Raw genomic sequence first — 26,480 nt, 5'->3', positions numbered from 1 at the left:
TCCCCATTTCCATGCTTTCTGATGAGAAATTTGTATTTAGTCTTATTGAGGATCCCTCGTGTGTGATGAATCACTTTTCTCTTACTGCCTTCACAATCCTCTCTTTATCTTTGGCATTTGACATTCTGATTAGCATGTGTCTCAGAGTAGGTCTATTAGGGTTTATTTTGTTTGGAGTATGTTGTATTTCTTTAACACACAAATTTATGTTTTCCTAACAACTGTGAGATGTTCAACCATTATATCCTCAAATATTCTTTCTGCCCCCTTTCCCCTCTTACTTTTCTGGGACACTCACAATGCATTCATTTTTACATTTCATGTTGTCACTCAAATTCCTGAGACACTGCTCAATTTTTTCTATTCTTTTCTCTCTGTACTTCTGACTGCAGGATTCTGATCATCCTGTCTTGTAGTCTGCTGTTCTTTCTTCTGCCTGATCTGCTGTTGTATAACTGTAGTGTACTTTTAATTTCCATTATTGTGCCTTTCCTTACCATAATTTGTTATGATTCCTTTTCAAATTCTTTTTTAGACTCACATATTGTCTTAATATCCTTTAGCTCCATAGCCACCATTAGTTTATTTCTATCCATAGTTTATTTCCTTCATCTCCTTGAATTGATTTAGGAGATTTACTTGAACTCCTAACAAATCTTTGATCAGTTGATCCAAACTCCGTGTGTCCTTTTAAGTTTTAATTTGTTCTATTGACTGAGCTGTATTGTCCTGTTCCTCAGTGTGGCTTGAAATTTTTTGCTGATGTGTGGGCATCTGATTATTTTGATGATTGAACTCTGAAAGTCAGTCTCTCCCTGTTGTCTAGGGTTTTACGGTTGATTAGTTTTGTGTTAAGGTTCTTCTTTACACTTGATTCAACTGATTCTGGACCTTCAGAGGGGCCTGTGTTTAACAGTTCATATTTTCTCATCTCTTTTGCATGTGATTTTTGCCCTGGATATGTAATTGCCCTTTCTGCATGCAATTGTTTCACCTCCAGGAGAATTTTCCTGTTATCTTCTCCTTCTCTGGAATCTTGATCTGTTCTGGTTAAGAGCAGAGTTTTTTTTCCCCAACTCCTAAGATTTGTTTAAATTCTCCCCACAACTCAGTGTCCTCTTTTCATTATATTAATACTTTTCAGTTCTGAGACCAGTCAGTCCTGTCTTACAACAGTTCAGTGCACCCCCATCTTTTTTTTTCCATGAGGCTTTTCTGCCTTCAGTTCTTTCCCCATAGGGGCCTGTCCTGGGGAGCCAGGTGCAGTCAATTCAGAAAGTTCCATTTTGCATTTAGGTGGTCTGGCAAACAGAGACTGGATGGAGCGTGTGCACCTCTTGCCATCAGTTCTGTCATGGTCTCATTTTTTTTAAATTTCTCTCCCCTTTCCCGCCCCGCCCCCCCCCCCCCCCCCCCCCCCGTCCCAGTTGTCTGTTCTCTGTGTCCATTTGCTGTGTGTTCTTTTTGTCCACTTCTGTTGTTGTCAGCGGCACGGGAATCTGTGTTTCTTTTTTTTTTTTTAGATTTTATTTTTATTTATTTAATTCCCCTTCCCTCCCCCGGTTGTCTGTTTTCTGTGTCTTTTTGCTGCGTCTTGTTTCTTTGTCCGCTTCTGTTGTCGTCAGCGGCACGGGAAGTGTGGGCGGCGCCATTCCTCAGCAGGCTGCTCCCTCCTTCGCGCTGGGCGGCTCTCCTTATGGGTGCACTCCTTGCGCGTGGGGCTCCCCTACGCGGGGGACACCCCTGTGTAGCAGGGCACTCCTTGCGCGCATCAGCACTGCGCATGGGCCAGCTCCACACGGGTCAAGGAGGCCCGGGGCTTGAACCGCGGACCTCCCATGTGGTAGACGGACGCCCTAACCACTGGGCCAAAGTCCGTTTCCCTGTGTTTCTTTTTGTTGCGTCATCTTGCTGCGTCAACTCTCCGTGTGTGCAGCACCATTCCTGGGTAGGCTGAACTTTCTTTCGCACTGGGCGGCTCTCCTTATGGGGCGCACTCCTTGCACGTGGGGCTCCCCTATGTGGGGTACAACCCTGTATGGCAGGGAATTCCTTGCATGCATCAGCACTGTGCATGGGCCAGTTCCACATGGGTCAAGAAGGCCCCGGGGTTTGAACCGTGGACCTTCCATGTGGTAGACGGACGCCCCATCCAGTGGGCCAAGTCCGCTTCCCACTGCCACGGTCTCTTTATCTCCTGGGGGCACTTTTGTATGTGATGCTCAACTGTTTGTGTTCTACTCTGGGTCTCTGTGGACTTGAGTCCCTGAGCCTGAATACGTGTGGAGTTCTAACTCTCTGCTGAGAGTGGCTTTATGGTCTCCATCTGTAGCAAGAGGGTCTAGAAACCTAGGTTAAACACTTTCGTAGATATATATAAATCATATAAATGGTGTTTATCATAAATGGTTTTATTTTGCAATATTTGTTTTGCTTTTTCTACTTTTGTTTCCTTATTTCCTCTCTCCACAAGCCGTGCTGTCTCTATGTGACAACCAAGCTTCATGGGGCAAAGTGAGGGAGAGAGGTCCAGATTGGCCTCTCACCCAATTTTGGTGTTTATTCTTTTTCTTCAGTTCAGTGACTGTGGAGTCCTTCTCCAGTCTGTTATACTCCAGACATCCAAGCATGCAGGATTTCTCATATTAGCTGTTGATTCTGAGGAGAGACTTTTCCAGAGGCTGTCTTATGTTATCACTCTCTCCTACATTTTTTTTCTTTGATTTTTATTTTTTTATTGGAGAAATTGTGGGTTTACAGAACAATCATGCATAAAATACAGGATTCACATATACCACGCCATCACCAAAAACATTGATGGAGAACATTCGTTACAATTTGTGATAGCACATTTTTATAACTGTACTATTAATTAAAATCCATAGTTTAACATAGGGTTCTCAGTGTAGTATAGTTCCAGAGATTTTTTTTTAAATTTTTTATTGTTACCATATATACAATCTAACATTTCCCCGCATATTCAGTTATATATTTCAGTGCTATTAACTGCATTCACAATGTTGTGCTACCATCACCACCATCCATTATCAAAACATTCCCATCATTCCAAACCCAGTACATTGGAATTCCCTATCCCTAACCCATCCTCTGATAAGCTATATTCTAGACTCTGATTCCATGAGTTTTATTATAACAGTTTCAAATCAGTGAGATCATAAAATATTTCTTCTATTGTGTCTGGCATATTTCCCTCAACATAATGTCTTCAAGTTTCATCCTTGTTATCGTATGTATCAGGACTTCATTCTTGTTTATGGCCAAATAATATTCTATTATATAGATAGACCACTTTTTAAAATCCATTCATTGGTTGATGTACACTTGGATTGCTTCCATCTTTTGACTATTGTGAATAAGTTACTAAGATCAAAAGTGTGAATCCTCCAACTTCATTCTTCTTTTTCAAGATGGCTTTAGCTATCTGGGGCCACTTACCCTTACATTTAAATTTGATGATTGGCTTTTCCATTTCTGCAAAGAAGGTGGTTGGAATTTTTATTTGGATTGAATTGAATCTATAAATTGCTTTGATCTATGTGCAGCTGAGAACAATGTGTATTCTGCTTTTTGTTGGGTTCTTTTTATGTCTGCTAGATCAGTTGGTTTATACATTATCATTCAAGTCTTGAACTTCCTTACTGATCATATGACTAGATGGTCTACCCATTATTGAAAGTGATGTCTTAAAATCTCCTACTAATAATGTAGAACCATCAATTTCTCCCTTCAAATCTGTCATATCTGCTTCCTATATTTTGGGGCCCTGCTGTTACATGCATATATATTTATAATTGATATATTTTAATATTAAATTATCCTTTTTATCAGTATCCAATGACCATCTTTGTTCCTCATAACTGTTTTTGACTTAAAGTCTATTTTATCCAATATTAGTATAGCCACCCCAGCTCTCTTTTGGTTCTTACTTGCATGGTATATTTTTCCATTCTTTTACCCTCCACATACTTATATCTTTGAATTTAAGGTGAGTCTTTTTCAAACAGCATATAGTCAGATAATGTTGTTGTTGCTGTTTTATGTATTCTGCCAATCTCTGCCTTTTGACTAAATAATTTAATCCATTTACATTTAGAGTTACTATTGATAATATAGGACGTTCTGCTGTCAGTTTGTTAATCAGCCTTTGTAAGTCTTATATTATTTTTGTCCCTAATTTCCATTAATGCCTTTTATATTTATTTGATTTTTCGTCATGCCATAATGAGTGCCTTCTCATTTTTAACTACATGTATTTTTCCTTCCATTTTCTTTGTGTTTACCACAGGGTTTAAAGTTAATAGCCTAAATATATAACCATCATATTCAGTTTAATAGCAACTTAGCTTCAATATCATGTACATAAACTTTTCCTATACCCCTCTGTCCCCCACTATTTTTTGTACTTATTACCATTTCTTTCTTTTAACATTGTATGTCCAAAACTATAGATTTATCATTCCTTTTAATGCATTTGCATTTCAGCACCTACAGGAAGTCAGAAGTAGAGTTACATACCAAACAATACACTACAACAATGCCAGATATTTATAATTACTGAAATGGTTACCTTTACCACAAGTCTTTATTTCTTTATGTCACTTTGAACTACTATCTGATGTCCTTTCCTTTCAGTTTGATGGACTCCCTTTATCAATGTTTGAGGGAAAGCCTAGTGGTGATAAACTCCCTCAGCTTTTGTTTATCTGAGAATATCTTAATCTTTCCCTCAGTTTTGAAAGAAAGTTTCACCAAATACACATTTTTTGGCTGGCAACTGTTTTCTTTCAGCACTTCAAGTATTTCAACCCACTGCCTTTTTGCTGCCATAGTTTATGATAAGAAATTGTCATGCAATCTAATTGGGACTACTTGGTATGTAACATGCTACTTTTCTCTTACAGCATTCCAGAACTCTCTCCTTGTATTTGAAAGGGATCAGTATATGATGGGGTTTATTTTTTCTTCATGTTTATCATTTCTGATGGTCTCTGGATATTTGGATGTGCATACTCATGTTTTTTGCTGAGTTTAGGAAGTTCTTTGTCATTTCTTGATTATTCCTTCTGCCCCTTTTTCTCTCTTCTTCTTCTGGAACTCTCATAATGTGTATATTGGTGCACTTCATGGTGTCCCAGAGTGTCTTGGATTAATTTTGCTTTTTCTAATTCTTTTTTCTTTCTGGTTCTCAGCCTGACTCATTTCAAGTATCTTGTCTTCAAGTTGATTGATTCTTTCTTCTACCAGCTCCAATATGCTCTTGAAATTCTCCTGGGCATTTTTCATTTCAGTTATTGTGGCCTTCAATCCCAGTAGTTGTTTGATTCCTTTTTAAAAATTTCTATTTATTTAGGTTCTCATATGACTCATTCATTGTTTTCCTGATATCCTTTACTTCTTTCTCTGTATTTCCTTTCACCTCCTTGAGCACTTTTTAAATCATTTTCTTAAAGGCTTTGTTTGTTTCGTCTACATTCTCTTCTTTCTTGGTATTTACTGGATTTTTATCTTCTTTCTCTGGATGCAGTCATCATTTCCTGTTTTTGTCTTGTACTCTTGTTTGCACACTGTACATTTTAATATTTTAAAATGTATCTCTGGAATCTACTCCCTGAGATGTCTGTTTCTTGGTTTGGTAATCAGCTGGTGATAGGACAGATTTTCTTGAGCTTCAGCCTTCTTGTTAGGAGGGTTGCAAAGGCAAATGCAGTGTGCAGTATTTTTCCCATTTTTCTTAGCCTCTGTCTTGCCCAGGGCAACTTTGTTAGTTGTTTTGGCACTCATCAGTTTATGGGGGTTTGACTGTCTCTTCTCTTTCCCAGGAGAGAGACTTCCCTCTCCCACTTGTTGGAAGTTGGCAGGACTTTTCCCAAACTGTCTGCCTCTACAGATGTATTTACATTCCTTTTGTTGTCTTATGCTGCTTTTGCCTGCCTGGCAAATTCTGGGAGGAAGGTACAATGGAAAGGACTTTCCCAAGTCAGTCTTTCCAAGCCAGAGACCCACGAAGGGAGTACAGACTCAGGAAATGCAGCCCCTCAATTAACTGTCCATCACAGCCATGCAGATGCATAGCATCTTTAAGTCTCCACTGCTACCACCTCATCCAGGAGTTGGCTGAAATAATGGTTGCCACTGCCTTTGTCCAGGGAGGTTAAAACGATGCCTTTGTCCAGGGCTGGTTGAAACAATGGCTACCCTCAGACCCAGCAATCCAAATTCGCTAATCAAAAGTTGTGATCAGTGATGAGCAGTGCCTACCTGGTTCTTGGGGAAGAGGATTTTTCTGTCCCTTTCTGTCACTAGCAGCTAGCCAGAGTCTGGAATCCATGGCAGGCTGCCACAAGAGTGGGGGAATGGGCACTGGAAGCCACTGCACAGTTAATAATTTTTATCATAATTTATCAGCCTTTTCTTCCCACTTCTCCCTAGGTGCTGAACAATGTTTATTTCTGGCCTTTGGAGTTTTAAAATAGTTGTTTCAGACAGTTCCTGCTTGTTTTAAGAGTTATTTTGGTAGAAAAACTTAGTCCTGGAGCTCTCTACAATGATACCTTCCCACAATCCTCTCCAGCAATAATTTCTCCTTCACTATTTTATATATATATTATATAATTATATAATTTTGTTGAATATATAATTCTAGGTTGGTGGGCTTTTCCTTTCAGCATTTTAAATATTTCACTCCACTTTCTCCTTGCATGCATTATTTCTGAAGAGAAATCTTATATAATTTTTACCCTTGTTCCTCAAAAGATTAGATGTTTGAGGTTTTTTGGTTGTTGAGGTTTGTTTGTTTGTTTTTTCACTGGCTTCTATCAAGATATTCTCTTTGTCTTTATCTTCTGCAGTTTGAATATGATATGCTTAGGTGTGGATTTTCTGGTATTTATCTTGCTCAGAATTTTCTAAGCTTCCTGAATCTGTGGCTTGTTGTCTGTCATTAATTTGGAGAAATTCTTGGCCATTATTACTTCAAATACCTTTGTTCCTTTCTCACTTCCTTCTCCTTCCGGTATACTTAACATATATATGTTATACCTTTTGTAATTATCCCACAGTACATGAATATTCTTTTCCCTTTTTTTTTCTTTTGCATTCATTTCTCTCTTCGCTTTTCAATTTGGGAAGTTTCTATCAACATATCTTTGAACTCCCTGATTTTTTTCCTCTACTATCTCCAGTCTACTCATGGGTCCATTTCATTTCTGTTAGTGTTTTTTATTTCTAACATTTCCTTTTGATACTTTCTGAGAGTTTCTATCCTCTGCTTACATTACCCATATGTCTTTGCTGTTGTCCACTTTTCCCAAGAGAATCTTCAGCATATTAATCCTAATTTATTTTAATTTCCCAATCTGATAATTCCAAAAATCTCTATCTTATCTGAATCTGATTGTGATGCTTGTTCCATCTTCTCAGGCTGTGTATTTTGCATTTTAGTAACCCTTGTAATTTTTGTTGAAAGCTAGAGAGGAAACACTCATTAAACAGAACTCAGTAAACAGACCGTTAGTATGAGGTTTTATGTTTATACAGCTAGGAATTAGGCTGTTTTTACTATTTGCTTTCGCTGTAAAGGAGGCTAAAATTTCTTCTGGTGTCCTTATTTTTGTCTCCCCTATTGTCTTTGGCTTTCCCCGGAAAGGTCTAAGTAATTAAGTATTACAGCAATACTGGCTCCAGTAGCAGGCTTCTGCTCTTAGGCTTCTGATCCCAATAAACTGTGATTCTAGGTATCTACACCTCTCGCTCCAGTTTTCCAGACAATGGTTTGCCCTGCGAAGTCAGAGTCTATTAAGTTACTTATTTTTAAAATGACAAATAAGAGAATATTAAGAACTTCACCACCAGTGTACATAATTTTAAAATTTAAAATTGTGTCAGTAATTACAGGCAAAGTTAAATCCAGATATTACAAGCATAAAGATATGTATAAGTATTTAATAAATATTTGCTGAATAAAGAAATAATTTCATCCTTCAGAATGCCTGTCGTATTTACCATCTGCTTTCCCTCTCCACCACAAACACATAGTCTGGGCCTTTATCATCTATATATGCATTGTTTTTGTTTTTTTTTGTTTTTTTGTTTTTTTTAAAGATTTATTTATTTATTTAATTTCCCCCCCTCCCCTGGTTGTCTGTTCTTGGTGTCTATTTGCTGCGTCTTGTTTCTTTGTCCGCTTCTGTTGTCATCAGCGGCACGGGAAGTGTGGGCGACGCCATTCCTGGGCAGGCTGCTCTTTCTTTTCACGCTGGGCGGCTTTCCTCACGGGCGCACTCCTTGCGCGTGGGGCTCCCCCACGCGGGGGACACCCTTGCATGGCACAGCACTCCTTGCGCGCATCAGCGCTGCGCATGGCCAGCTCCACACGGGTCAAGGAGGCCCGGGGTTTGAACCGCGGACCTCCCATATGGTAGACGGACGCCCTAACCACTGGGCCAAGTCCGTTTCCCTATATATGCATTGTTCACATAGCCTTTCTACTCCTGGTTTCTTCCCTTCTCCAATGCAATATGCATGTTACTACCAGACTGCTCCTCCTGAACCACCAATTTTCTCTTGAACATATCATGATAATTTTCTACATCAGGTTCAAACTCTCCCTATAATATGGCCATAATTTCCCTATCCAAATTTTACTTACCACTATTCTCCAAAAAAAAAAAAACCATTCCATTCCAAACTCCCTACCTTTGCTATTCTGTCATGTCTTCCTGTTACTCCTCAGCTTTTTACAGCCTACCCAGGAAAAATTCATAGCTCATGTTGATGAGGTATATGGGTTGGTAATGGCAACTTGGTAAAAGTAAATTATGAAGAGAGAACTAAGGCACTGCTTCTGTGAGCCACAATAGAAACATATGGCTGATTGTTTTAAACACTGATTGATTTAGATAAAAAAGGCTTAGAAAATATCTTATTAGAATTTTCAAATAATTCTAAAAGAGTCCACTAATATATTGTACATTAGACTAAATAAATACCACAAATTGAATGATTTAAAATTTAATATGAGGTAGAAATTGACAACAGCAACTATTGACTAAAGTAAGATTTCCCAAAATGTTTAAACCGTATTTTACAAAGTATAATTATGATATATACTAAATGACTCAAATATTAACTCAGCAAACACCCTGTTAACTAGGATACAATTTGTAAAGTTTATGTTGACAGAGTTTTAGAGATCAGTATAAAAAGCTTCAGACAACAAAAATTACCTTAACAGCATTCATTGACATGATTATTGTACAACTGAATGGTAAGTACCATAGTGATTAGAAATGTCTTTTGCATATTCACTAAACCAGGACCTCAAGTTGACAAATGTGTAATTCATCCTCTGTCCAGCTCACACAATTTATCCAGACTGTAAGCAAGAACAGGACCTTAGTGAAAGAAAAGAGTACTAGGCAAAATCAGACACAGAGTGGGAGGTCATGTAAAGGTATAAGTCACTCAATATTTTTATATATATAAAAAAAAAGTCAGGGAAGCAGATTTGGCTAAACTGACAAGAGTATCCGCCTACCACATAGGAGGAACAGGGTTCAAACCCAAGGGCTTCCTGACCCTTGTGGTGAGCTGGCCCATGCACAGTGCTGATGTGCAAAAGGAGTGCCGTGCCACACAGGGCTGTCCCCTGTGCAGGGGTGTCCCCCGCATAGGGGGGCCCCACAGGCAAGGCGTGCACCCGGTAAGGAGAGCTGCCCCGCATGAAAAAAGCACAGTCTGCCCTGTAGTGGTGCTGCACACACAGAAAGCTGACGCAGCAAAATGACTCAACAAAAAGAGACACAGATTCCCGATACTGCTGACGAGAATGCAGGTGGATACAGAGAGCAGACAATGGGGGGAAGGGAGAGAAATAAATAAATATATTTTTTAAAATAGTCAATATTACTATACCTGCAAATTGCAACATCAATAATTCAACAAGCACCTGAGTACCCACTGAGTATAAAACAAAAGTATAAAACAAAAGGTTGTTGATTTAGGAGGAGTGGGGTGAGGGGGGTGGGAGTATGTGGGGATCTCTTATATTTTTTCAATGTAACTTTTTTTTTAAAATAGGGAGAAAAAAAAACAAAAAGGTTTCTATTACTGTGCATTATTAACAAAATAACAGCAATAATGTCCAAGTTTTCTTTCACAAAATTGGACCCTCCAATGTTTTTCTCTAGTGTTGTCACAATTTTACATTCCACAAAACATCAAGGGAAGTGGACGTGGCTCAACTGATAGAGTGCCCATCTACCATAAGGAGGGTCCAGAGTTCTATCCCCAGGGCCTCCTGACCCATGTGGTGAGCTGGCCCACATGCAGTGCTGCCTCACACAAGGAATGCCATGCCACACAGGGGCGCCCCCAAGTAAGGGTGCCCTATGCGCAAGGAATGTGCCCCATAAGGAGACTTGCCCCACATGAGAAAAGCGCAGCCTACCCAGGGGTGGCGCCACACATACGGAGAGCTGATGCAGCAAGATAACTCAACAAAAAAGAGACGCAGTTTCCCAGTGCCATAGGATAATGCAGTCAAACACAGAGGAGCACACAGCAAATGGACACAGAGAGCAGACAATGGGGGGAAGGAGAGAGAAATAAATAAAATAAATCTTAGAAGAAGAAAAAAATCAATTCCTGGAATTTTTTTTTAAATGTATGCATGTACCCGCACTCATGATATAAAGTATGAATCTAACTTATTCTCCCCTAATAAATAAAGTATACTAACACCATTCATTGTATCCTTTTCCTACTGATTTTAAATATCTTAAATATGTACTAAATTTCCATACATGAGTCTCTTTCTGAACTCTCCAAATATTCTAGACAAACTATTGTATTGATTATAAATAACTGTCCCATCTTAGTTAATTTTTATTCCATATCAACATTAATGTACAATTTAATCTCACCTTTAAGAATTTTGCCTTTCAGTTGGTATATCATATTTTGCATTTCAAACTTAAATTTGCAGATTTTAAAGTTTGCTGCTACAAATACAATAGGAAGAGACATTGACACTGCTGCTAAGATTACCAAAACTTCATAAAACTGTACTTTATTAAAAGATATCTGAATTATTAAAAAATACATAATCCACTTTAAAAAATAGCTTCAATAGTTAATAGAACAGTTTTCTTGTTTAGTTCATAACTAAATGAGATCTATCACTACCAAAGACAAAGAACCTGTGCCAGTTCAATTCCTACTCTCTCAAATTTTAGCATGTTAACACCTACAGAAAAAGATGTCCCTCTAATAGCTTAGCATCATGTACTTAATCTTTTTTGTTTGTTTCTTAATCTTAAAAGATGAAATTGGGGAAGCAGACGTGGCTCAACTGATAGTGTCTGCCTACCATATGGGAGGGTCCAGGGTTCAATACCCAGGGTCTCCTGACCCATGTGATAAGCTGGCCCATATGCAGAGCTGCTGCACGCAAGGAGTGCCGTGCCACACAGGGGTGCCCCCTGCAAGGAGAGCCGCCTGGCGTGAAAAAAATCACAGCCTACCCAGGAGTACTGCCACACACACAGAGAGCTGATGCAGCAAGATCACACAACAAAAAAGAGACAGTTTCCCAGTGCCGCTGAGGGTACAAGCGGACACAGAAGAATGCACAGCAAGCAGACACAGCAGACAATGGGGGGGGGGGGAAAGGAGAGACATAAATAAAATAAATCTTGAAATAAAAAAGATGAAAGTGAATGGGAATTAAATGAAGATCATATAACTGAATCTAAAAAATGAGCTGGACAAAAAGGATGGGGTAGACCTGACAATATATAGAAAAAATAATTTAGGTGCTTAAGGAAACAGTAAGTATAAGAGAATTTTTTTTTTCAGGAGGATTTTAAAGTGTAATTACAACCACTAAAAAGTTAAAGCCATATTGGGCTGCACTAATAGAAATATTTAGGACAAAAAGTTGAATGAGTGACACCTACAAGAGAGCACAATATATTTACAATTCAAGTATAATGAAGAACTTAAAAGAGAAAAGCCTGAAAGACAGATGGGACCAAAATTCTATTTCCACCAATTATACCAATGTGACCAAGCAAATGAAGATACTAAGGCTCAGAAAGTTTAAGTAACTTGCCTAGTAGGTGATGCTGAAATGTGGAAAATAATAACTGTCCTACCTACCACACATAACACTTACGAGGAGAAAATATGAAAACACTCTAAATCTGAGGTTCTTAACCAGGGATCCATGGACCCCCCCCCCCCTCACCCAAAGTGTTCATGGAAAGATTTCTGAGAGTCTGTGAGCTTGAATTGAAAATTCAAAATAACATTATTCTTGGGGGAACATGTTGGTACAGGTGTGATATATTTATTAAATAATACACAATATAGTGTAGATTTAGTAAGGGGTCTGTGGTTTTCACCTGACTGGCAAAGGGGTCTATGGAACAAAAAAGGTTAAGAACCCCTGGCTTTAAATTGTAGAATGATAAATGAATAGGTATTGTTACTAGTATTGGTTTCAGAAACTTTTTCAAAATTCTATTTAACAGATAGATTAATAGATTTTATTTTCACTTGAATAAGACAAAGCAATCTAAAGTAAGCTGTAAAAACAAAACAGAACAAGAAAAACTCCTTACCATATACACAATTTGAATGCTCAAAGAACTTTGACCAAATTTCCCAAACCTTCTGTAGTTTTGTTTGTTCATTTCTATAATGAGTTTGGTATCAGGAACCTCAGGAAAATAGCTTCTATCCCTAGAATACTATTTGCAAGGCTGGTTATATCTTTAGTATAACTCATTGCTTACAGTCATTGAACTCATTTAAGGAAAAAAAGATACATTCTTTTAAATTTCTGTAAAGTTCAACAATTTGGAATTTCAGAGGTTAAAGAAAAGAAACATAGACATCTAGTCTAACCACCTTGCTAGGAAATCAAGGCTCAGACAGAGGTTAAACACAAGATCACTCTCCTAATTAGTTACAGAAATATTACTAGAATCCCAAAGTCCTGAATCCTTCTAATTATACATCATACTTTATAGGCAATCAAGAAAAATTAAAAGGATCACTGTATTCATTCACTAAACTAGGTAAATGCAAGTATAGTACAGGCAGTCTTTCCTTAAATGATGTTAGGAGAAAAATGGTTCTGGAATATATTTAAGTTATGCTGAGGAAGCAAAGGCTTTTCTGTAAAAGTTTAACTATACAACAAAGTTAAAAAGGTTTGTTTACTTTTTTAATTGAAGAACTTTTCAGAGACTTTAATACACTAAATATCTATTTGAATTTCCAAGAAAAGTACTTAGAATTTAGAATGTGTTCAGAACTTCTCCTCAGTGTATCTGATCATGGCACACTTTACTGTCCAAACACAAAGGGCATCATTGGGAATATATTTGGAAAACAGTGTGAGTCAAATGTGTCAATGACAGATATCCATGACGATATATGATGTTCCGTGGATAATATGATAATGACTAACATCCCTCAAGCACTTATATATCTGGCATTGTGCTAAGTGATTTATGGGAATTTTTATTTAATCTCCACAATTCTAGTGGTAATTTACTATAATTTCCATTTTACCAAAAAAAGAAAGAAAGCTGAGGCTTACAGAAATAACTTACCCAGGTCACACACTAGTAAATGGTTGAATTAGGGTTAGAACCCATTTGAGCCCAAATCCAGAGCTTCCACTCTCATTAACCATACATGTTATCAACAACCCTACCCCCAGGACATATAAGAGTTCAAAGATAATACTCTTTCTTGGGAATAATTTATTCTTTTATTCTTTTTCTTCTTCCTACTATTTCCATTCTCATTTGAAAACTACAATATTTTCATTCTAAAATAAACTGGTAGGGGAAAGCAAATAATTATTTGGAAGATTCTGATTTGCAGTCAGGTTGAAAAATACAGGGTTGTAGAAAGAATATGGTAAGGTTCTGGAGTGAAAGTCGTGAACTCATAATTAGACCCAGCTCTGCCACTTGCCAGCATGTGATTTTGAGGAAATTCTTGGTTTCAGTATTTTTCTCAACAACTGGAAGGAAGGAAAAGAAAAACTGTGTTAAGCGTATCACTGGCATTTAACACAATGCCTACATACTGGTAACAAGGGTATTCCAGAAATGTATGGGTGTGAATTGAAGTTTAAATGCCCAAATTAGATCAAAATGCTTACTTGCCTCTAAGCTAGGTTTGTTGTCTGTTTTGTCTTGTTTTGCTTTATTATTTATTTATATCTCTGAGATTAAGACTTTTACTCAAGTTCACTAGTTAATTTAGTTTACTTGCAGAACTCTGGTAAACTGCTTCCAAATGATGACATAGAAGGTGTTCTACTTTTGTACATGTTTGAATTTTTTACTTTGAGCAAAGTATTTCAAAACAGTATAAAAGAATTGAATAGGGAAACGGACTTTGGCCCAGTGGTTAGGGCGTCCGTCTACCATATGGGAGGTCCGCGGTTCAAACCCCGGGCCTCCTTGACCCGTGTGGAGCTGGCCATGCGCAGTGCTGATGCGCGCAAGGAGTGCTGTGCCACGCAAGGGTGTCCCCGCGTGGGGCAGCCCCACGCGCAAGGAGTGCGCCTGTGAGGAAAGCCACCCAGCGTGAAAAAGAAGAGCAGCCTGCCCAGGAATGGCGCCGCCCACACTTCCCGTGCCGCTGACGACAACAGAAGCGGACAAAGAAACAAGACGCAGCAAATAGACACCAAGAACAGACAACCAGGGGAGGGGGGGAAATTAAATAAATAAATAAATCTTTAAAAAAAAGAATTGAATAAATGCTGCAACTATCTGATCCAATTTAAATATGATAATAGAAAGAAATGGCAAACATTACATATATTCAGTTTATAGCTGAAGAATGTAATGAAAACGGCTGTAGAAATCAGGATAACTGATCACATGATCAGATGGTATGGCAACTATCAAAACAATGAGCATGAGCTAAACAACAATATATTGTTTTGCCCATTGATTATAACATAGGCAAAATAATGTTGCTAAGATTATGCACAAACAATGAACTCAAATTAATGTTATATAGAAAGTATTTTCTTCAGTCTTCTTTCATTTCCTACTTTGAAAAAGCAACCAGGTCTACTGGCAGAAGCTCTTGAACATTTAAGAACATAAATACCACATTAACACTTTCTCCTTGCCAAAACAAACAAATTCAAATGAACTAAAGAATTAGCCAACTGCTTGCCATTGGCTATATTGGGAGGGCACAGAAGGAGTCTAATAGTTATTATTTTCTCTTAAACCAAGCAAATTTCTCTTTCCCATGTCTTGCCTAGGGGAAGTATAAGAAGTTTTAAGGTTTGGCATTAAGCTTGACAAACTATTCCTTGGAGATAGGCAAATTAAGGTTATTTGAAATTTTGCTGCATCAAAGCATATAACACTAATTAGGCTAATTAGGGAATCAAGAGACAGATCTGGAACCTGGCAGAAAGCCCACATGGCCATGAATATCTCACAAAATGGCTGCTGGAAGAACCTTTCAAGAACCCCCATTCGGAACAGGATTTCCTCCAGAATCAAGGAGAGGCCCCGGATTTCTCCAAGGGCCCTCCCAGGGAACTGAGGGTCAGGGTAATCAATCAAAGCAGTAAATGACTGGGATTCCTCCCCTGACATTAGCAAAGGGGCCGAATAACTAATGGTTTAAAAAGCAAGCGCGAAATCCAAACCACCCTGTTCTTGCCTTTTTTCCCCCTGCCTGGATCAGCACACAAGTAAACCTGGAGATTTGTAATCTGTAATGGGGACTTGTAGTCTATAAATCAGCCCTTTTTGATCTCTTTTCAGCCCCTTTCCTCTCTACCTGGGACTAATAAGCTGTTATTTTCTCCCATTTCTCTTTTCTCTGTTCCTTAATAAATTACTGGCCTAACTAAACTGGTTTGCACTTAAAATTCATTTTTTGTAGCTGAACCAAGATCCTAGAGAAAATCTGGCGACACCACCAAAGCTATAATAAACTAGGCTTACAACAATTAACCCAGCTTTTCTTTTCTTCTACTGAAATATCATTTATTTATCCATGAACTATTACATGTCTACCACATCCTAGATACTAGGTTTACAAAAATTAGTATAGCCATAGTCCCTACCTTAAAGGATTAACAGTCTATCAAGGGAGACAGTTGAGTAAACTTAAAAACACAGAAGTGAGTGTTCCTTAATCCCTTTTGAAACAAATCAAGATAAATCAGAGTATAAGTAAAAGATAATAATAATAAATACAAATACTATGAGGAAAATGAAAAATGCAAAAGTTCAAGATAAACATTCTCTCTCATTTTGTTATGTCTCACTCCTCTTTTTTCTCTCTTTCCCATGCATAATATCAAGTAGAAACACACTTTATTTCTTAAAGATTTTTGCATTCTAAGCAGTAGTTTTCCCTGCTACAATGTTGGGAATAATGTAAGAGAGCAATGTAAAGAGAACCAGATTCCAACTAACTTGTGGGTTAATGTCTTAGGATGAGTCACTGCCATTTAATACATGGGAATGAGATTGTCAACCATTAACAAAGGTTGCCAACAGAAGCTCAGATGCTCAATTAGAAAATGGTGAGGCTGAGGGTGGGGGTGGGGTGGGGTAGGGGGTTGGATACCAATGAGAAAAGCAAGTAAACATAGTTACTGCAATAATGTCTACTAATAGGGCCATAATAACAAAAGCAACAGATCCGGACTGTACTATAAAATTCTATTTGATTCTTATCAATCAGAAACTCAGTGGATCATATTAATACAGTTGTTTTTCTTGTTTTTAAAAAATTATAACAAGAAGAAATAAATAGTTCAGTATGACCATGTTGATTCATATTAATTGGAAAAACAGTCAATTTTATTTAGTAAAGGCTAAATTTTTTTTTTTAATTTTTTTTTTTTAGAGGTACTAGAGCCAGGGATTGAACCTGGGACCTTTTATGTGAGAAGCTGGAGCTCAATCAATGAGCCACATCAGCTCTCCTGAGTTGGTTTTTTCATTTGTTTGCTTGTTGTTTGCTTTTTTTTTTTTCCAAGGAGGCACAGGGACTGAACCCAGGACCTCCCATATAGGAATCAGGCACTCAACTGCTTGAGCCACATCTGCTCCCTAAAATTTTTTTTTAAGTTTTTCAATAATTTTAAGTCTCATATTAGTATAATAAAATTAAACTAGACATGGCTCCTTAGTTGAATATAAGACTAAAATTAGCATGGCAAAAAAATTACATTACCTTGGTTCCTCCCAATATACTTAGAATGAAAGTCCTGTAGAATGTATAATCCCTAAAGCATTTTAAGTATTTCTTCTTCAATTATGCTTTGTTTCTAAGGAAAAGGCTATTACAGAAAACTGCTTGAAACATCTGCTTTGACCCTTTCACTAGTAACTAATTCACAACTGATGAAATCCAAATTCAATAAATCACATTCTATTACAATAAACTCTTTGAAGCTTTATAATCTTGTGACATGAAGAATATCTGCACTGACTACCAGCTTATGATCAGTTCAATAAGATTTCCATGAAGAGGTTGGCCTTTTTAAGGTGTTACTAAAACTCGTAAAATATTCGAAGTTCTCATGTCAAAAAGAACAAGTTTTACTCTTATTTTTCTTGATGTCCCCTTTCTTAGCCTGTCCATCCTCTCCCTTTGACCTATCATTATCAAGGGTAAAAAGAGCATCTCATTTCCAAAAAAAAATTAATTGTTGGAAAGCAGATGTGGCTCAAGCAACTGGGCTCCCATCTACCATATGGGAGGTCCCAGGTTCATTTCCCAGGGCCTCCTGGTTAAGGTAAGCTGGCCCGCATGACGAGCTGGTGCAATGAAAGAGACAAAGAGGAGAAACAATGGAAACACTACACACCAGGGAGCTGAGGTGGCTCAAGCAATTGAGTGCCTCTCTCCCATATCAGAGGTCCCCAGATCAGTTCCCAGTGCCTCCCAAGGAGAAGACGAAAAGAAAAGACAAGCAGACACAGAGAGCACAAAGTGAATGGACAAAGAGAATAGAAAGCGAGCACAAACAATGGGGGGGGGTAATAAATAATAAAATAAATCTTTTTTTAAAAGTAACTTAAAAATTAGACATTTTAAGTATGGTAGAAAATGTATTAAAAGGAATACGTTAATAAACCATTTTAAGTAAAAAAGATAGTTTAAAAATTTTCAGCAAGCATAATTAAATGTTCTCTTCCATTCCTTTCTATGAGATGACTCACCCTGCCCCCTCCCCCAAGTGTTTAATTCAGCTCACTAAATAGAGAAAACAGCATGGCATAATGAAAAGAACATGGACTTCGTAGTCCAAAAAAGTAATATCTGAAACTTAGCTCAGCCACTTTTTAGCAAGTTATTTAAACTAACTAAATACGTTTCCTCAAATATGAAAGGTGTATATCTACTTTTTAGGAATGTCTTATGGATTCAAAATAATACAAATAAAGCATTGGTACACTGTAGATCCACAAGAAACAAAAGCTCTAACAATCACTAACAAAATATGTAAAATTTTTACATATTGGACAACTGAGACTATATTTCAGAATTTTATGCAGGGAGAAGTATGCTTCATTAGACTCTAACAACCTCTAGTTACTTCCATCCACGCTTATTTTTCACTGATTAACTTTCTGGTTTAGTAAACTACGGAATTTAGATAAAAAAGACATATAAGTGCCCTGCTAGTTTAAATGAATCGGCTGGCAAATTTTTGTGCCCTCAATGCAGAGAGGTGGGGAGAACAGTATGTGTGTGTGATCAGAACCAATACTGTAGGGAAGCGGATTTGGCTCAACTGACAGAGCGTCCACCTACCACATGGGAGGTCCAGGGTTCAAATCCAGGGCCTCCTGACCCGTGTGGTGAGCTAGCCCACAAGCAGTGCTGATGCGCGCAAGGAGTGCCATGCCACGCAGGAGTGTCCCCCGTGTAGGGGAGCCCCATGAGCAAGCAGTACGCCCCATAAGGAGAGCTGCCCCATGTGAAAAAAGCACAGTCTGCCCAGGATTGGCGCCACACACATGGAGAGCTGATGCAGCAAGATGACGCAACAAAAAAAGGCACAGATTTCCGGTGCCGCTGAAAAGAATACAAGTGACACAGAAGAACACACAGCAAATGGACACAGACAACTGACAATGGGGGGTGGGTATAGAGGGGTGGGGAGAAGGGGAGAGAAATAAATATTAAAAAAAAAAAAATAGAACCAATACTGTAACTGACCAAGAAAACATTCATTTACATGAAAAAAAAACAAATACTCAAAAAGATTTAAAAAGTTGATAATTGCTTGCCCAATTTAAGCACTGCTAAGATTTACATAATTTTCTTAAATTTCCAAGCCTACAAGTCATTCTATAATACTAAATGTACAGGAATTCTGGGAAGATGGCATTGGGGTAGGCAGGCAGAACTCAACTGTCACAAAAACAATGGAGAAAGGGCCAAAAGCTGTCTGAAGGACTTTGCTTTGGGAGTCAGCAGACCAGGACAGTACTATGCACCCAGGGGTTAAGGGACAAAGAGACCAAGAACCCGAAACAACCAATGTGAGTTACTAAACCCCCGTGGCAGCTAGGAATAGCCCCCATCCCCATTCTCAAGACATTGAGATAAAACCCCTGGATCACTGTAGCCCACTTAGAGGGAAAGAGATTTCTTCCTCTCTGTCAGCTGTTACAAGGGAAGAGGGAGGGTGCACTGGAGTACGGAGAGTGGTTTCTCTTCAGTGAATTCAGCCAGCAGAGCCTGCTGTGAATCTTGTTCCTGGCCAGAGCAGAAACAGAAAGCTGAGGTGAAAAAAACACCTCTGTGGCCAGTTTAGTCAAAGAGGACCATCTGCTGGCCAACAAGGAAATTGCAAGGAGAAAAACTACTTTCAGTTTGTCTTTAGCCCCAACTCCTGGGAGAAAATCTGTACCCCGTTAATGAGTCCCTGATCCAATTTTGATAACTTAAGCTGGACAATTTTAAAGACTCATAATAGCTTGAATGAAAAATCGAAAAACAGCTGTGAAAAAAAACACTAGTCAAGAAAGAAATTAATCATCAGAGTAAATTTATCAACATATTCAGATGTCCAGACAGCAGTAAAAAAATCACAGGCCATAGTAGGAAACAGGAAGAGATGGCCCATCCAAATCCCGAAGAGTTATAGGATTTAAGACAACTAGTCAGTAATAATCACGCAAATCTCCTAAATCAATTCAAAGAATTGAAGGAAAATATGACCGAGATGATGGATATTTAGAAGACACTGGGGGAAGCGGACTTGGCCCAGTGGTTAGGGCATCCATCTACCACATGGGAGGTCCGCAGTTCAAACCCCAGGCCTCCTTGACCTGTGTAAAGCTGGCCCATGTGCAGTGCTGATGCATGCAAGGAGTGCCATGCCACGCAGGGGTGTCCCCACGTAGGGGAGCCCCACGTGCAAGGAGTGCGCCCCTCAAGGAGAGCCACCGAGCGCAAAAGAAAGTACAGCCTGCCCAGGAATGGCACCGCACACATGGAGAGCTGACACAACAAGATGATGCAACAAAAAGAAACACAGATTCCCGTGCCACTGACAAAGAAGAACACACAGGAAATAGACACAGAGAACAGACAACTGGGGCAGGAGGGGAGAAGGGGAGAGAAATAAATAAAAATAAATAAATCTTTAAAAAAAAAAAAAGAAGACGACACTGGGTGAGCATAAAGAACAATTTGAGGGAAACGGACTTTGGCCCAGTGGTTAGGGCGTCCGTCTACCACATGGGAGGTCCGCGGTTCAAGCCCCGGGCCTCCTTGACCCGTGTGGAGCTGGCCCATGCGCAGTGCTGATGCGCGCAAGGAGTGCCCTGCTACACAGGGGTGTCCCCCGCGTAGGGGAGCCCCACGCGCAAGGAGTGCACCCATAAGGAGAGCCGCCCAGCGCAAAGGAGGGAGCAGCCTGCCGAGGAATGGCGCTGCCCACACTTCCCGTGCCGCTGACGACAACAGAAGCGGACAAAGAAACAAGACGCAGCAAAAAGACACAGAAAACAGACAACCGGGGGAGGGGAATTAAATAAATAAATAAATCCTTAAAAAAAAGAACAATTTGAAAGCCTTCAAAGAAAAGTAACATAGCTTATGGGAATGACAGACATGATGGATGACATTAAAAATATATTAGAGGCAAGTAATGGCAGATTTGAATTGTTTGAAAGACAGTATTTGTGATTTTGAGGACAAAATACCTGAACTGAAAAGACAGGAGAATAGAAAGAGAAAAGAATGGAAAAAATGTAACAGGGTCTCAGGGAATTGAATGACAACACAAAATGCACCAACATATGCTTTATTGGTGTCCTGGAAGGAAAAGAGAATGGAAAGGGGGCAGAAAGAATATTTGAGGAAATAATGAGCAAAAACTTCACAACTCCAGGACATAAATATCCAAAAAGGACAACACACTCTAAACAGAATAAATCCAAACAGGCCTATTCTGAGACATCTACTATTCAGAATGACAGATATCAGAAATAAAGAGAGGATTTTAAAAGCAGCAAGAGAAAAGCAAAGCATCACATACAAGGGAACCTCAATAAGTTTAAGTGCCGACCTCTCATCAGGAACCATGGAGGCAAGAAGAAAGTGGTATGATGTATTTAAGGTACTAAAAAAGAAAAACGGCCACTAACACTGTCCTTTAAAAAATGATGGTGAGTTTGAAGTCTTCACGGACAAACAAAATCAGAGTATGTTACCAAAAAGATAAGAATTACAAGAGATATTAAAGGGAGTTGAGGCAGTTTGATATTATTGATGAATTCCAGGAAGAAATATTATGTGTATATGCCTCTGGGCATGATACCCTTTAATTGTATTAAATTCAGAGGTTTCACTTTTACTTGATCAAATTTAGGGTTTTGATTCAGCTTGGTGAATGGACATTCACACACAAAATGACAAGGCAGAGGACAGAGCTTAGTTTTGACACTGGAGCCCTGGGGAGAGAGCCAAACTGTTCACCTGATAGCCTACAGCTGGCCTTGGGGAGAGAACAAGCAGCTGAGCCAGGAAAGAACTGAGCCCCGGGATCAGAAGAAGCTGGGACCATGGAGTCTTAAAAGGAAGAAGAAGGCTGAACCCTCACAGAGACAGGCAGCCATTTTACTTCAACATATGGCAACAGACTTTGGTGAGGGAAATAACTTACTCTTCATGGCCTTGTGACTGTAAGCTTCTACTACAAATAGTACCCTTTATAAAAGCCAGCAGATTTCTGGTACTTTGCATCAGCACCCCTTTGGTTGACTAATACAGGGGTGCTACAAACAAAAAGGAAAAAAACAAGGGCCCGAAACTTTGAGAACAGAGTAGAAATGAAGATTATAGGAAAGGTAAATTTAAGGGTAAAAACACAGACATTAGTAAGATACGACAATGGAAAGTGAAAGGATAAAATGGACGAAGTAAGCAATGCCGTTACAGTAATAACATTGAATGTTAATAGCTTGAACTCCCCAATCAAAAGACATACACTGATAGAATAGTTTTTTAAAATATGAGCCATCTGTATGCGGTCTACAAGAGACTCAGATGTAAGGACACAAGCAGGCTGAAAGTGAAAATTTGGAAAAAGATATCCCACACAAATAGTAACCAAAAAGATCTGGAGTAGCAATACTTATATTGGACAAAACAGATTTTAAATGTAAAACTGTTAATAGGGGTTATATTATTATATTAATAAAAGGGGCACTTCACCAAGAAGAAATGACTATAATAAATATTTATGCACCTAACCTGGGTACCCCAAGACACATGAGGTACACACTGGCAAAACTGAAGTGAGAAACAGATGAGAATAGATAATAGTTGGAGACTTCAATACACCACTCTCAGTATTGGATAGAACATCTGGACAGAAAAGAAATAAACAGAGAGCTTGAATAATATGATAAAGGAACTAAACCTAGCAGGCATTTACAGAGCATTACACCCCAAAACAGCAGGATACATATTCCTTTCAAGAACTCATGGATCCCACTCCAAGATAAGACCGTATGTTGGGTCACAAGACAGGTCTCAATAAATTTAAAAATATTGAGATTACACAAAACATGTTCTCTGATCATAATAGAATGAAGCTAGAAATCAATAATGGATGGAGAGGGGAGAAACACATGGAGATTAAACAACTCACTCCTAAATAATCAGTGGGTGTATTAGGGTTCTCTAGGGAAACAGAATCAACAAGGATATCTGTCAATAATAAGAGATTTATCAGAGTCTCTCACGGAGCCATGGGTATGCACACATCCAAGTTCCGCAGGCAGGCAGCAACCAGGAGCTGCGATAAAAGTCCAATGAAGGTTCTTGACAAGTTCTGGGAGATGCTGACTGTCTGAAGACGAGCTGGGAAATTCTCTCTCAATGTTGGAATCACTTTCCCTTTCAAGGCATTCAACTGATTGGATTAAGCATCACTCATTGCTGATGGCAATCTCCCTGACTGATGTAATTATAACCAACTATCTATGATATACCACTGCAGTAAAGTCAATGGTGACTAAAATCCATGAATGCCCTTGTATTACAGTTAGACCAGTGCTTGCTTGACCAAACAAAAGGGCACAATTACCTGGCCAAGTTGACCCAACAGCCTAACCATCGCGTGGGTCAAAGAAGAAATTGCAAGAGCATTCAGTAAATATCTTGAGGCAAAGGAAAATGAGAACACAGCATATCAAAACCTATGGGACATCATAAAAGCAGTGCTGAGAAGGAAATTTATAGCCCCCAATGCTTCCATTAAAAATGAGGAAAGAGCTAAAATTGAAGGTCTAACTGCACACCTGGAGGAACTAGAAAAAGAACAGCAAAACCAATTCAAAACCAAGCTGAAGGAAAGAAATAGTAAAGATCAGAGCAGAAATAAATGAAATCAAGGGGGGAAAAAAACAATAGAATCAACAAAAACAAAAGTTAGTTTTTTGAGAAGACCAACAAAAACAACAAACCCTTAGATAGACTGACAAGAAAAAAAGAGAGAAGATGCAAATAAATAGAATCAGAAATGAGAAGAGGCACATTTCCACTGACCCCACATAAATAAGAGATTTCATAAGAGGCTACAATGAACAGCTGTACACCAGAAAACTAGACAATGTAGATATAATGGACAAATTCCTAGAAACACACTAATAACCTACACTGATCCTAAAAAGATATAAAAGACCTCAACAAACCAACCACAAATAAGAGATTCAAAAAGAGTCATCAAAAACCTCCAAAAGAAGAAACACCCAGGACCAGATGGCTTCACAAGTGAATTTTACCAATCATTCAAAGGTGATCTAATACCAATCTTGTACAAGCTCTTCCAAAATACTGAACAGGAAAGAACACTACCAAACCCATTCCATAAAGCCTTTATCACCCTAATATCAAAATCAGATAATAATACTATAAAAAAAGAAAATTACAGCTCAATATCTCTAATGAATATAGACGCAAAAATCCTCAAGAAAATACTTGCAAACAGAATCCAAAAGCTCATTAAAAGAGTTATACACCATGATCAAGTGGGTTTATCCCAGGTATGCAAGGGTGGTTCAATACAAGAAAATCACAATAATTATGTGTAATATCACAATAATAAATTGAAGGGAAAAAATCACGTGATACTCTCAATTGATGCAGAAAAGGCATTTGACAAAATACTGCATCCTTTCTTCATAAAAACACTCCAAAAGAAAGAAAGAGAAGGAAGTGTTCTCAACATGGTAAACTGCACATATGAAGCAGCTTTCGTACACAGTTAGCATTGTACTCGGTGGTAAAAGGCTGAAAGCTTTCCTGCTGAGATCAGGAACAAGACAAGGATACCAACTGTCACCACTGTTATTCAACATTGGGCTAGAAGTTCTAGATAGAGCAATTAGGCTAGATAAAGAAATAAAATGCACCCAAATAGGAAAGGAAGAAGTAAAACTTTCACAATTTGCTGATTACATGATCCTATAGCTAGGAAATTCTGAAAAGTCAACAGCAAAGCTATTAGTTCTAATAGATGAGGTCAGCAAAGTGGTGGGATACAAGATTAACACACAAAAATCAATAGTGTTCTATATACTACCGATGAGCAATCTGAGGAGGAAATTAGAAAAAAAAATCCATTTATAATAGCAACTAAAAGAATCAAATACTTAGGAATAAACTTAACAAAGGATATAAAGGACCTGTATTCAGAAAACTACAAAACATTGTTAAAAAGGGTCCAAAGAAGATGTAAATAAATGTAAGAACATTAGAAGACTAAATATCATTAAGATGTCAATTCTACCCAAACTGATTTACAGATTCAATGTAGTAATCCCAATAAAAATCCCAACAGCCTCTTTTGCAGAAATGGAAAAACCAATAATCAAATATTTCTTTGTTTGGAAGGGGAAGAGGTCCCTAATAGCCAACAATGTCTTTAAAAAAGAGGACAAATTTGGAAGACTCTTACTTCGTGACTTTAAAGCGTTATTACCTAGCTACAGTGGTAAAAACACCATGGTACTGGCATAAAGATAGACTGAATAATGGAACCAAATCAAGAACTCAGAAATAGGACCTTCACATCTATAGTCAAGTGATTTTTGAAAAGGCTGTCAAGTTTTCCCAGCTAAGCCAGAACAGACAATTCAACAAATGGTGCTCAGAGAACTGGATATGCATATCCAAAAGAAGAAAGAGAACATCTAATCTCATACCTTACATACAAATTAACTCAAAATGGATGAAGGACCTAAATATAAAAGCCAAGACCATAAAACTCCTAGAAAAAAACACAGGATCTTGTGGTAGGTGGTAGTTTCTTAAACCTTACACCCAAAGCATGAGCAACAAAAGAAAAAAATAGGTAAATGGAACCTCCTCAAAATTAAACATTTTTGCACCTCAAAGGGTGGAAAAGGACCAGACTCAATGGGAGAAAATATTTGGAAATCACATATCTGCTATGGGTTTAATACCCATGATATATAAAGAGATCCTATAAATCAACAATAAAAAGATAAAATATCCAATTTAAAAATGGGCAAAAGACTTGAATAGACATATGTCTAAAGAAGAAATACAAATTGCAAAAAAAACCCAAACACATGAAAAAAAGATTCAAAATCACATCACTAGCAATTAGGGAAATGCAAATCAAAATCATAATGAGGTATACTTTCATACCTATTAGACTGGCCACTATTAAAAAGTTAGAAAACTGTAAGTGCTGGAGAAGATGTACACAGATAGCAAAACCTATTCACTGTTAGTGGGAATGGAGAATGGTACAGCCACTGTGAGGATTGTTTGGCAGTTCCTAAGCAAGTTGAATATAGACTTGCCATGTGATCCAGAAATGCCACTATTAAGTATACACCCAGAAAAACTGAGAACAGTGACATGAACAGACATCTGCACACCATGTT

At 38.3% G+C, this 26,480-nt stretch overlaps 1 protein-coding gene across 3 annotated transcripts in view; it reads right to left on the bottom strand.

Moving 5' to 3' along the window:
* The window catches only part of HYCC1 (hyccin PI4KA lipid kinase complex subunit 1), a 116,800-nt gene that overhangs the window by 80,966 nt on the left and 9,354 nt on the right, over window positions 1-26,480 (bottom strand). The gene's annotated exons all lie outside the window — the stretch shown is intronic.

This window comes from Dasypus novemcinctus, chromosome 5 (assembly GCF_030445035.2).
Source record: "Dasypus novemcinctus isolate mDasNov1 chromosome 5, mDasNov1.1.hap2, whole genome shotgun sequence".
In the NCBI taxonomy this organism is placed as follows: Eukaryota; Metazoa; Chordata; class Mammalia; order Cingulata; family Dasypodidae; genus Dasypus; species Dasypus novemcinctus.
The sequence above is the reverse complement of the archived record's forward strand: the minus strand, read 5'-3'. Positions and strand labels throughout refer to the sequence as shown.